Raw genomic sequence first — 14,771 nt, forward strand, 5'->3', positions numbered from 1 at the left:
GGCCTTGAGGTATTTTCAAATTTATTGAGAAGTTGAATGATAAAGACCCAACAAAGGACACTGATATGGAGAGATCATATAGATAGGAGAACCAAGAAAAAGCAAGCTCATGGCATCCAAGGGTGGAGGGAATGTCAAGGTGGAGAATGTGGTGGTCAAGTATTAAAAGGTACAGAAAGGTCAAGAAGAATGAAAATTGAAAGAAAGCCAATTAAGAAATCATCCATAATCTTGGAGATAGAAGTTTCTGAACAATAGTGGAGTCAGATGCCAGATTAAAAGGGGCTGAGTAGAAGGTAAAAGGCTGTGCAAAGGAGAACGAAGAGATGATACAGCATGTAAGCACCAGGTAAATGGATATGTATGCATACGTATATGTATACATGCAAGTACATGTAATTGTTGTTGTGTGTTTCTCCTTTGTTCTCAAAGAGGACTGTATATCTGGAAGGTGATGCCATGACTTGCAAACGAATTGGATTTAAGTTGGAGAGGGCTGAGCAATGTCACTGGCTTCACTTTCTCCTCTGGAACCAGCTGGGTCTAGTGGCAAGATATAGATCAAATATGACTGGGGCATGTTAACAATTGGGGAGAGATGAGAGAATGTTTACATGAAGGAGGGGAAGGAATGTGTGGATGAGAGAAAACTGAAGATGAGAGAAAGATAAGGAATAATGGAGGGGGCAAACTAAATATCATATAGTATTATTATAGGCAATTCAGTTAACCATTCTGTTATGCTTAAATAAATCCATGTGATTATTTGTAGATTATGTTACATGGAGTTAACCATAATTGTGTTTTTGTTCTTACAAGGTTATTGTGAAAAAAGTTATTTTTTTAAATTGTAAAGTGCTAGACAAATAAAATCTATTATTATTAGCTGTCAATATCCACTAGCACTCTGCCCTGCAAATACAATTCACCTAAAATAAGCTAATTTCTAAGCGTATTTTTAGAGTGTGGTTCCTATGTAAAATGCAGCATAAGAGAATTCTTGTGTAGGATTAGTGAGTCAGGAAAGAGGAACATTAAGCACCCTCTATTTGTTGAAGCTCTGCATGTGAATTACTGCTCTTGCTCACTACTGCTAACTACAACATTTATATTCCTAATCCATGAACTTAATTCTGTCCTGAACCAGATATTTTTCACATTGTATATTATGGTTTTGCTACCTTGCCAAGTGTAATGAAAACTACAGCTCATAAGACTTTTAAGTTGCCTTTTCAAAAATCGATCCTGAATTATAACAACATAACAGATGGAGTAGGAGAGAGAAGAGGGGAGCTTTGTGGTTTGCTTGTTGGACAAAGCTGACTCTGAAAACATTTTTAAAAACACGCATAACCTTTTATATTAGAGACAGCTTAGGTGGGGAAAATGGTCTTAATCACTTGGTGAGCCAGGTAGGTTTTCAGGATTCATAGACAGAGGCCAAGAAACCTAAGAAGTTTTAACCTCTCAGGAAGTTAATAAATATCACAGTGGTAGCAGGTGCTCCCTACATACCACATCACTACATTTCAAACCTCCTTAGTACATCTGTCATCTTATATATTGTTGTAAATCATCTTCATTGAACCCCTTCAAAACGTTTCACATGTAGCACCCCTAGGTATTCAATTAAGCACTGGGGTTTGCAGAAAGGTGTCGAAAGTGAAGTGGAAAGAGGCAGAAAATGAAATTGGATATAGCACAATTCTGGCTGTCAGACACAATTTCTTCTCTTAAAATAGGCAGTAGCCAATGTTGTTCTATTGAAGCATAGTAAAGGAGGTGATTGATTGAAAAAGACAGACAGGAGTAGTGTGAGGTTAGGGTGAACTTTTTCAGATATAGCTAAGGTCTTATTGGTTGGAATCTTAAGAATTCAGTGTGGATTGCTAAAATAATTGAAGGACAAACATAAAATAGATTCAGCTTGCTGTTCTTTTTTCAAAGCATACATATGCATCCTCTGTAATATATCGTTGTAAAAAAGAGGATAAGTCTGTATGTGGATTGTAACAAAAAGAAAGTGGCTTTATTTTAGATTTTCCTTTAATGTTTCCAAAAATTGAATAATGATTCTTGTGTACTTCCATTTGAAACAGTTCAGTATTCCTTCCTTAAGTGAAGTCATTTAATGAATTTGTTGTCTCTTTGAAATAACTGTGTCTAGGTAAAAAATAAATTAGCCTATGGTAGAGTTACAGAGTACTTTCCCATCTCATTGTCACTAATAAGGTATACACCTTCATTACCATTTCTTTAGACACAGGGTCCATATCTAACAATTTTGGCCTCCAAGGCTAGTAGAGAGAAATATGCCCTTGAATCAAAATGAATTTAATAGAGGAAGGGAAAAGAGATACTAAGACTTCTTCGAGTCACGTCTGTGTAGACTTCCAGGCTTAGGATGCTGCAGAAAGAGAAAGGAATCATGCCATCAGGAAGTTTCTTATTTTAATCATCATTATTGCTAACAAGGTACTAAATTCGATTGTTCCTATGTTGCTGAAGGGGCACACTCTCTAAATTTTAGTGCCTTTTTCAAAAATCCAGTTGCTTTACTCAAGTCATAAGAGCATATAATGTTTTAATAGCTCTTCTTTTCCTGCAATGTGTTTTTGCCAGTTCACCTTCCCAGAGCATAGATCTGATCATCTTACTTCACTGAAAAGTGGATTCTTGAATGTTTCTGTATTCTGTAACAATTAAAACATTTTAGTCTGGTATTCAAAACTCTCTACAATCTAGTATCAACTTATCTTCTCAATTCATTTTGTATTTCCCTGCTCCAATAGCCTTCCAGAAATGCAAGCAATTTTCTTTTTCAATTCATGATGAAAGTAAGCATTTGTTAGAGGTTTATTTGCCACTGGCTGTATACCATGAAAAACCAAATATACACAAAGGTTGAAGCCCACTGAGAGAGAGGGCGAGTGAATATTCCTAAACCCAGCCCAACTCAAGTTTCTTTTTACTCCTCCCCTCGAACTAAATGTCAAGTGGTATTCATGTTTTTTATTGATTCCTTATTAATTTAATTCTAAAAAAATCTACTTTTTCATGTTTTCTGCATTCTAGTATTTTTTTCAAGATGTTCCTAATAGAGACTTGAGATATTCTATTATGTTTATTTCCATTAATCTTTGTTGATTTCACCATTCTGCCTATCTGAACTTTTAGTATGTATATACATACATATATACATACATGTATGTATGTATATCCCTTCATTATTTTCTAGTATTGTTTGAGATGATTACTGAAACTGTTGTAAAAGTTCTAATCTTATGTTCTATTTCTAATTGTGACTGAGTATGGAAGTTATTCTTAAAATTGGGTTTCCTTCCAAATAAATATGGAAGACAAATAGCTTGCTGCTTATCACATTGAATTTTTCAATGTATTTTCCCATTGATAATCTCCTGGGGGGCGGGGGGAAATGGGGCAGCTAGGTGGCATAGCGAGTAGAGCACAGGCCCTGGGGTGTAGGAGGATCTGAGTTCAAATGCGACCTCAGAAACTTGACACATTTACTAGCTGTGTGACCTTTGGCAAGTAATTTAACCCCAATTGCCATGCCTTTCCCTGTCCAAAAAAAAAAAAAAGGAAAAAAAAATAAAACCTCTCATGGTCCTGACCATGTTTGACAGTTCTGTACAATATTATGACTTCTCTGCTGACCCTGCTGATTCTAGGGTGGACTAAATCCTACAATCCCCGGTGTTCCCAAGGGTCCTATATCCTATCCCCATAATGATTGCCTGCTTTACACGTATCCCTTTGCTCTCCTGCTTGTGTTCAGACTTTTCCATGTTTGAAGATCCCTGCACCCCACATCCCCCATTGAACTTCTATTCCTCTTTTGTAATTCCAATGTCAGTTTCTCTATGAAGCCTTCCCTAATCTTCTCAGTCAGGAATAACCCTTGCCTCTTGAAACTTCACACAGTCCTCTATATATGCATCTTTAAGCATTTATCCTATATCATATAGTATGGCTGATCTTTCGCTTCCTTTAAGTCCCATTAAAAATCCCATCTTTTATAGGAAGCTTTTCCCAACCCCACTTGATTCTACTGCCTTCCCTCTCATAATTGTTTCCTATTAATCCTATATACAGCTTTCTTTGTACATTGTGTTTGTAAGGTGTGCCCCCCATTAAATTGTAAGCCTCTTGAAGGCAGGGACTGATTTTCCTTCATTTGTTTGTATCCCACTTAGCCCAGTGCCTGACATATAGTAGGTGCTTAAAAAATGTTTATTGATTGATTATTGATTGGTTGAAGTCATGGACCATGTTTGATTTAAACTTTTCTCCTTCCTTAAAATTTAGCCCAGTGTTCTATACTCAAGGAAAGTTGTTTTTGTTTGTTTTATTTTGAAGAATGCACCTGAATTTTATGATGAGAAAGTTACTATGTAATTGTATTTAAAACTTCTTTATTTAATTATATTTTAAAAACATATTGGTGATGAGTTTGAGGAAGCGATTGTGAGATTAAAAAAAGAAGATAGTCAAATGTTTTGGTAAAACATTTTTAATATCAGTTAAAGAAGAGGAGGGGCAGCTAGGAGGTAGAGTGGATAGAGCTCTGGTCTGGAATCAGAAAGACTCAGCCTCATGAGCTCAAATCTGGCCTCAGATACTAACCAGCTGTGTGACCCTTGACAAGTCATTTAAATCCTGTTTGCCTCAGTTTTCTCATCTGTAAAATGATCTGGAGAAAGAAATAGCAAGCCATTCTAGTATCTTTGCCAAGGAAACCCCAAATGGGATCACAAACAATCAGACATAACTGAAATGACTCAACAATGAAGCAGAGAAATCAAGAGAGGCTAAGTTGAGAGAAGAGGGTGAGAACACATTGTCTCTATAACTTATTCTGCTACTTTACAATATCTTGATTCAAGGAACAATAACAGTATTGGAGGCAGCCTTTCCAAGAGAGAAGAGAAACAGATTTAATGTGGTTGTTAATCTGTCCATCTTTTCTGTTACTGAGACAAAAGAGAAAAAAACTATGGCTGGTGAAGTATTTGGAATCTCTGGTAGGAAACTGGTTCTCAGGTAGTTCAATAAATTTTTTCTAGATGAATTGAAACAGTGGTACCATGGAACTGGTTTAATGATCTCTAAGTTAACCAGGTAGAAAATAAGCATGATATTTAGTTAATCTATTTTAAAGCAAAATATGTAATGTGATAGAATAGAAAGAATGTTGTACCAGGGACTCAGTGACCTGGACCCTGGTGCTAGAAGGGCCCATGGACCTAGCTATGGGGAGCATGGATAAATAATGCAATAATACTCTGTCCTAAATTGTTCTACTGTAAATTTTTAAAATTTACTTATCTGTGAAAAGAAGTAGTAGGATTGAATAAATATTAAGGTTATCTTCAGGCCTATGAATTTATGCAATTTAATAAGGCAAATGGTTTACTGAGATGTATTTCTGAAGTCATATATTTAATAAGTATGACATATTAGAGATCTGGGCTTGGAGCTAGGAAGAACTGAGTTCAAATCCTGACTCAGACATTTAGTAGCAGTGTGACTCTAGGCAAGTCACTTAAATTCTCTCAGTCTCAGTTTCCTCATTTACAAACTGGTAATAACACCTAGACCAAAGGGTTAATGTGAGATAATAGATGCCAGGATTGTGTGAATAACAAATGACAATGGATGTAAAGCACCTTATAAATGTTAAAGTTGTATATGAAGACTGGCTTTTTGGCGGGGTAAATATTATATGATACCATCTTCACATAAATTAAACAAGTTGAAATATTAAATATTATATGATATTTTCATATTGGTAATTTTAGAATGGTCTAACAATTTTAACTCAAATCGTGTCTGGAAATGAGAATAAATAGCTCTGGCAGTTCCAGTAGAATGTAAGTTCCATGAGGACAGAAACTCTTTTATATGTTTTTATATTCCCCATCACCTTCTACATATTAGGTTATCCTTGTGTTATTGTTCAGTTGAATTGAATTTATTCCACAAATACTTCTATTATTCTAAATATTACATATATTTTTTCAATTAATTCCAGTAGGATATTAAATTAATGGCACAATTGCATTTATCTCCCAGTCAGAATAAACCCTTTAAGATAGCAACATTCCTAATTCCATGTTGTTTTTATTATTATTTTTTATTTCAGAAGAGCATGCATCATGTACCTACTATATTTCACATGCTGATGTGATGCTTTCACATTTCTGCATGCTGATGATTCTCAGATCTATTTATCCAGTCCCTTTAAAAGAGAGCTAAAAAGAACCATTTATTATTTTAATCACCCAAGAGTGCCCTTCCTCAGTGAAAAATGACTTCCAGTTACTCATCAGCTGCATTCCACTAACATTTCTTACTGCTCAGAATTTTTGTCATTATCATAGAATTAAACGAAATATGATGGACTGAAATAAACTAACAAAAGTTCAGTCTGTTTCTATCCATAGAGATCTTAATCATTATAAAAGGACAGAAAAGTCTTGTGTTTTATTAATTTTCCGCATTGTAGTTTTAATTTGGATTTTTAATATTTTCCAAGATGAGGAAAGCAGCAGAACTGAACCTTGTAAGATGATTGCTCCTGAGGCATTATTAAAACTTTTAAAAATATATCTGCCAGAAAAGCACTACAGTTGCTTAATGGTCCAGGTAACAGGTGTGCACATGTGCGCGCGCGCACGCACACACACACACACACACACACACACACACGCGCGCGCGCATCCTTTCTGCTCAATTAGATGCTAGGGCTGCTGAAGAATTCTTCAGATGATAAGAATTCCATTCCTATTCAAGGTTCTCCAACAAGAAAATCCAAAGGAGTTGGCTGAATGATTGCATATTGACTATCTTTCCAAATAATTAGTTGATAAGATTTATATTTTATATTTTGGCATGACAAGATAACAAAAGTCCATGGATAAGATACAGAGTTTGAGGAAAATAATTATTGTTTGTAGCAAGAGAAGGAAACCTTAAGTAAAACTTCAGTAAAGTTAAAGCAAAAAAGAGCAAATCAACAGACAGCTGGGGTGATTAGTGATTAGTGTTGGACCTAGAGTCAGGAAGACCAAGGATTAAATGTGGCCTGGGATATTTATTTTTTATGTGACCCTGGGCAAATCTCTTAACTTCTACATGCTTAATTTCCTCATCTGTAAAATGGGAATACTAAAAGCACCTGAATCATAGGGTTTTAAAGTACTTTCAAACTGTAAAACTCTATGTAAATGCTAGTGTTTATTATCTGTAGCTGGGCAGCTGGGTGGCAAAGTGACTAGAATACTGGGCCCCAAGTCAAGAAGACTCCTATTTCTAAGTTCAAACCTGGCCTCAAGACACTCACTAGCTGTGTGACCCTGAGCAAGTCACTTAACCCTGTGTGTCTCAGGTTTTTCATCTGTAAAATGAGCTGGAGAAGAAAATCACAAAGCGCTCCGGTGTCTTTGCCAAGAAAACCCCAAATGGAATCACGAAGTGTCAGACATGACTGAAATGACTGAACAAGAACAGAATTATTACTAGCTATCAGTTTGACATTTTCAAGACAAATTGATAGTCTGACATTCCTGGCCTCTGCTCCAATATGTGCTTGTGTGTGTGTTTGTGTGTGTGCATGCTCATGGGTAAAAGAATAAGACAGGCATTTTCCTGACAGAAGCATCAGCAGCTGCTAGGGCCTCTTTGTCCTGGCCTGCAGTCTTGCTGCCAAGATTTCCAGTTATACCAGGTGTGTGGTAATTTTTTTTTGTTGTGCAGAAATAGGCCTTTGGGCTGACGATCCAAACTGAATGTGCTAGAGTTAAGGGTAAATGGCTCTAAGCAGTCTCAGGGATGAGTTTTTCATTTTTCCTCTCTTCCATCTCCTCTCCAAATCATTACTTTCATTATAATAACATTCAGCCAAAACCATGATCTGGATTTATTTGTTAAGGCCCTGAAGTTTTGTTCGCACCCTGTGATGCCTCCTGGAAGCATTTGCTTGGTGAGCAGTGTGCTAGTCATAGACTCAGGAAGAATGTCCTTCAAATCCTTCTTCTTTGTGACCACTGAAAAGTTATAACCTCTGTGCCTCAGTTTCCTCATCTTTAAAAAGGGCGATAATAAACTAGGGGTTTTGTGAGGATAGAATGAGGAGATGTTATGGGATTATATTTCTATGCCTTTAAAATTATAGTGCTATATAAATATCAGGTATGTGTGGTTGGTTGGTTGTTGTCCTTCATTCTTGAAGAGGACCAAAATGACATTACTGTGTTAGAGTCAAGTTACAGTGTGTCTAACTGTCTAATCAGACCAATTCGAGCTTGGGTGCTCTACCTCAGGTTGGACACAAAAAGTCTATGTGAACATTGGGGGTGGATTCTTTAAATTTGCACATCTTGCATTTCTTTTAAGCTAACTCCATTCTGCTTTGCTCATAGAGCACTGTGCAATACCAAAAGGTTTTATGTATAACCAATATGGCGGATGCTTCCTCTAGCCCTCACCATGCCACAGGGACCAACCTCTAAGGGGGTGCATTTTCTCCTTGCAGTTGTCACTTAGAACATCCTAGGGTCATGGAGGACCCCTGCATGTTGACTCTCAGATGTGGTGCTCACTTTCTCCTTCTACCGCATTTCAGGACTCTTGACATCTGCCCTTGGAGGCCTGCCCCCATACCTCTTGACCTCTTCACTTTGCTCTATGTATCTGCAGTCAGATCAGGGTGTCCCTTGGTTATCTGACACCTCACATGCCACCTTCCTACTTCCCTACATACACTTTGACCCAGGTGCTAAATATAGAGCTCTGTATAACAGATTATTTTAATTCTTGCATCTAAAGGCATTCCTTATGTTTAAAGGATACTTGATATCACTGAACTGAATATTTTGAATTTCCTTTGGTACTGACATATTTGTATTGTGGACAAGATTCATAATCATGATGTAACTTTGCAATATAGCTACTGAAATATTTGTTATCCAGAAACTTCTGATACTTAACTCTATACTTATGTTTGTTGTTGTTGATGACGATGATGATGTCAGGATCTACAAAATTAAGAAAACACTTTATAAAGGCAGATTGGGGACTTTTCTGCTATGTGTAATCTTAGAGTTGTCTGAGGCACTGAGAGATTGTGACTTTGTCCAGAATCATATAGCCAGTATATTATAAAGTTGGGACTTGAACTCAGTTCTCCTGGTCCCAGATCTCTCATTCTTTTTATAGACAGTATTTTTTGTTTTTGAGCCAAAGATTTTTTTTTTTGGTACTTGTACAAAATCAACTTAGAACCATAGACTCAAAGCTGAATCTAACATTGAAGGTCGGATCTAGTCTAGCCCAGGGTTGGAGAACTGTTGCCTTGAGGTCACATGTGGCCCTCTAGGTCCTCAAGTGTGGCCCTTTGACCGAATCCAAACGTCCCAGAATCCAAACTTCACAATTTGTTCTGTGAAGTTTGGATTCAAAGGGCTGCACCTGAGGACCTAGAGGGCCACATGTGACCTTGAGGCGGCAAGTTTCCCACCCCTGGACAACACTTCATTTTATAGATGAGATATCTCAAGCCCAGAAAGCTTATGTGACTTTTTCAAAGCTACATGTCAAAGATAGATTTCAAACCCAGGGCCTCAGACTCTACACTCAAGCATTCTTTCCATTGGATTGCATGGTCTTATGCTTTTGATGTTCACATCATGGCAGCAACCTGTAAATAACATGTGAAGAATGATTTTTGTGTTCTAATTGATCATAGTTAAACCTCTGCTAGTTAAACTCCCACTTTGTGATTTGCCATTCAGTCAGATTTCTCATGGTGTGAAACATTCCTAATTTTTTGTATAGTATCATTAATTCTATTCATCATCTTGCATATTCAATGAAAGAATATGAGTTAATTGTACAAATATCTTTTATATGCTTATTGCTATTAATTGAACATCAAATTCATGACTTTAGAAGCCCTTTAAATTAGATAGTTAGTGGTTATGAAGCTGACTGAAATGCAGTTTGGCAACTAAATTTAACTAAACAGACCCATGGAGTTGGTAGGATGTTCTCTGTGTGAATTGTTTCATCAAAAATTGCATCAGCAGGTATTTTTACGTAACGGAGGTAATCAAATGAGTGCCCATCTCCAGGCTTGTGCATGCTCCATGAGACAGTCCCTTAATTCCCAGTCCATCAGATCAATGGGGCTTCCCTGATCACATCCATTACTCTTAGAATGCTACAAAGATAGGAAGCCATGCTAAGAACTTACCTATTTCTCCATTTCTCTGACCAGGAATGCATAGTGGCATCCCTGCTAGGAATATGTCTGCTCACAGTATTTGTATGTTAGTGCTAAACTCAAAATTAAACAATTACAGTAATAAATCTGATCCAGTATGAAAAATACAGAGAACAGCCCTTAGATTTTACAGCCAGCTAAACCAAGTTACTGTAAGATCAAGATATTTGCAATGAGTCCTATCGATTCAATTTGAAGCCAACATAGTTCAAGGCTTTTCAGTCTTTCAATCTCTTTATTTTACCTTATCCCTGAACATAGCTCAGCTATTAAATTTTTGATGATTCGATTTAGTGGCACATTCAATTATTTTCCAGTTATGTAAGATCTGCAGGCTGCAAAATGGCAATAGGTCAGAGGTCATGCCACAGGCTAATGATGTAGCCCTGTGCGACATCCGTGATGTCAAACCCCAGCTTTGCCGGTCAGCTCTTAGAGTTCACAGAAGATGCCAATTTGACATTCATGTGTCAAAACTGCATGCAACTGTCCCTGTCTGCACTTCTATTTTGATTTCAATTGCTCTTGCTTCAAATTCTTCCTCCTTAAAAAAATCATGGTGTTATAATATATGAGTGATGCCTCAGAGGAGACTGTGGTTCTTTTTTTTCCCACGTTGAAGATGAATTATAATCATGTTATATTTATCGTACAGAGTATCGTAGCTACTTGTTCTTTCAAATCAGCAAATGCTCTTTATTTGTTTTGCACTTTGTTTTCAGTTGAATATAAATATAAATCATTTTAATTTCCAGTGACAACAGAAGTAATACATTTTCTTAAAATATAGCATTTATTTGTTTCTCACAGTGTTATTTTGGGTAAGAAGGCCACTTCTGCATTCTGATAATTGTGTTTTTCAATTGGTTCTTTGTCTCATCAGTGTTGTGTCTTTTAATTCAAAAATTTCATATCTGGATATGCGCAGTTGGTTTTCAAATTGGGTGAATTTATTAGCAGAGTTGTGCCCAATGTAATCAAAGTAGATAAATTTGTATCAGATATTTTTTGAAATTGTATCTGAGAGGATACGTAGTGGATAGTGTACTGTATGTGAAGTAAAGGAGGCCAAGATTGAAAGTAACCAATTCCACGAGCCAAAGTAACCTGGCCTTACTCTGGTATTACTGGGCAAATTGATTAATCTGTTAAGCCCAGTTTCCTTATTTACAAAACGGGGATTATAGTAACTATTAACTACCTAACCAGGTTGCTATGAGGTTCAAATGAGGAGACGATGACATACCTATTATGTTCCAGGCCCTGTTTTAGGTACTAGGGATACTAATATAAAGAATGAAATAATCTTTGTTCTCAAGGCCCTGATGACATTCTAATAAGCTTACATTATGTGTTAATGAGTTCAATCAGAAAAATAAAAAAAAATGTGCCGAATAGTTTAAGTAATGATATGACTCTAAAAATAAAAAGTGTGTTAGTGTGAAAATAATGACACTGCATAGTTTACATTCTTTCCAAGCAATCCTTTCCAATAGATTAATTTGTTATATGTAGTAGACTTAATAATGGAATTAGAAACGATGGACATCCTACATTGGTTTAAAGTGAAAAATGTTTTTAGTGTGAAAATAGCTTTGCATAGTTTACATTATTTTCAAGCACTCCTTTCCACTAGATTAATTTGTTGTATGTAGTGGACTTATTAATGGAATTAGAAATGATGGACATCTTATATTGGTTTAAAGTGAAAAGTGCTTTAGAGTTCTTGCTATTTAGTTATTTGTCTCTGTTTATTTTAACCCTTCTCCACGCTCCATTTCATAAGACCACTTAACTTAAACCAGAAAAGCTCATTAGCATCTGTCTGTATCCACATACTGTTTCTAGCTGGTCTGGTGTGAAAAGACTCCCAGAATCAGAGCTTGAAGGGCCTCCAGGATTATCTGTACCTGTTTGTTTTTCTTGCACAAATATCATAAACAAGTGGACATCCAATCACTATTGTGAACTTTGAGTGGGGGAGAGGAAGGCAACTTATTCCATTTTTTGGAAACTCTGTTTTTTAGGAAGGTTTTCTGTGCATAAAGTTGGATTCTGTCTTTTTGAAGCTTTTATCTGCCACTGCTTGTTCTATCTTTTAGGTCCAATTTGAACAACTCTAGTCTTTCTTCCATATCATAGCCTCAATATTTAATATTTTAAAATGATTATCATATTCCCCCAGTCCTCCAGGGCAAACACTTTTACATCCTTCAACTGACACTTACATGTTATCATCTCCAATTATATATCCATCCAGGCCTTCTCCTATGAGAATCAGTCTATCAAAATTATTTTTTAAATGTAGTGTTCATAACTGAATAGAGCTCTATGACTTAAGAAAAGCAGGACTATCAGATTAAGAATCCATGGTCTTCCCCCTAATTATAGAATAATCACAGCTAAGGTTGTATTCCACTATAAGTATTTTTACTTCTTTGATTCTTACAACAGCCTGTGAGGTAAATATCATTATTATGTTCATTTTACAGACAAAGAAACTAAATCTCAGAGATTAACTGTTTTGTTAAAGGCCATACAGCTAGTAAGTATCTAACATTTAAACCTCAGTTTTTTATTCCGTCCTGTGTGTACAGTATACCATACTGTGCTGCTTCCACTATACAAGGTTGCCCCCACCAGTTGTTCAAGGAAACTCCTGCTACCACTATAGATTGGCATGTGCTCAGAGATTTTTAGAAAATTGTTTGGGGCATTGAGAGGTTCAAAGACATATATGTCAAGTCACACAGCCAATATACATGAGGCAGGCCTTTAACATAGGTCTTCCTGACTCTGAGGCCACCCCTCTTTCCACTTCACCTAACCACCTCTTAGGGCAAAGTCAGTATATATAATATTTTTCTATATACTTACTGCTTAATACTATTTATTGTATTCTCTTTAATTTATCATTATATCATGTTTAGAATCAATTTTGGGGGTGAAATACAAACCAGGATAATGAACACCCTCCGCCCCCTCACTACTTTCCACTATCATCACTGTGGAAACAAGAAGCCACATAAAATCGAAAGTAAGTTTGTATTTTTTCCCTGTTTCTTGGGTAACTACATGTGTAACTGATAAAAATTATAAGCTGATTAACAACCTTCCAGGGCTATGTCCCTATGAATTGAGTTTGATTGATCCTACAGTTCCAAGTTCAGCACTTTGGTGAGTCTCCATCTCAAACTCTGCTGTATAGCTTTTCAGGACTTTTATAGCATGATGGGACTTTGGAGGAAAGCCACACACCAGGCTTTATTACTCTTCTTGGATTTAGTGCTAGACAGAGAATAGAAAAGTTGCCTGTTTTGAAAAGCTATACATTACTAGTTTGAAGATTACACTTTTGCTGTCCAAATTCTAGACCTTCTTCCAGCCACACTGGAATCTCTTAAATCCCCAGTTCCCTAGAACTATTGGAGCATGTTTCCAGCTTTAACTGTATGTAGGAGCACTAAAAGCAAAGTTGACATGGCTCTTCTTGGGGTGGGGATGCAAGAGAAATAGGTAAAGAATTGCTGCTTGGGCTTAACAGTGGAATGCTAGGTAGATGAGTGTCACAATGAGTAAGAGTCAATGGCTGGGAAAAAGATGGATAAAGCAGCTCTCTACTATTCTGTAATAAACTTGAGGAAAGACTAAAGAAAAAAATATTTTGAGATACTTTCCCCTGCCCCCTACTTTCCAGATGCCTGCTCGGGTTATATCAGGAGAATGAAAGCTAGAATGCTGATGGAATGAGAAAGCAGGTAGTATAGCTTTAGTTCCACTTTAAGGCATAAAAAGCTATCTGCAGAAACACATTGTTTTATTTTACTGCATGGCATCAAAGATGTAGTGTGTGATTTATCTTTACTTTGTAGTAGCAGGTGTTTGATTTTCTCAGAGTCATAATTCTGACCCTGTTTAATTAATATTATTTCCAAGGAAACACAAGTATATGACGTTCCTATGAAAAAATAAGAGTGTCACAAAGGGTACACAGATACACGGATGTTTGCCATTTAACAGGTTTGTTATTTGGAATAACATATTAGTGAGTTGTGTAGCCAGGGAACAAAATTCATTCACATATAATTAAATAATCTAAGTGATATCCAGGCTAATAACTCACATCCCTTCAAATGAAAATTAATTCTGGAAAAGGGCGTATTTTATATAATAAAATTGATTTCTTTTAAAAAATGTCCTAAATCATCGTGAAAATAATCCAGAGATAATGTATGGACCGTGAAATTGTAATCTGAAATATTTGGAACTGAAAAATCTAGAGAACCTCAGAAGTTGTGTGTTAACTATATAGCTAGTAGAAGACTAAAAATAACAGCTTTCATTTTTATTCTGCTCTTAGATTTGGCAGCTTTTCTTGTTACGGCTATTAACTTTTATAGATGTCAAGAATTTTTATGTTAGTAGCTTAAGCATTGTGTATGAAGAGGATTTTGACTTCTGTTCA

Source organism: Trichosurus vulpecula, chromosome 6 (genome assembly GCF_011100635.1).
Source record: "Trichosurus vulpecula isolate mTriVul1 chromosome 6, mTriVul1.pri, whole genome shotgun sequence".
NCBI lineage: Eukaryota > Metazoa > Chordata > Mammalia > Diprotodontia > Phalangeridae > Trichosurus > Trichosurus vulpecula.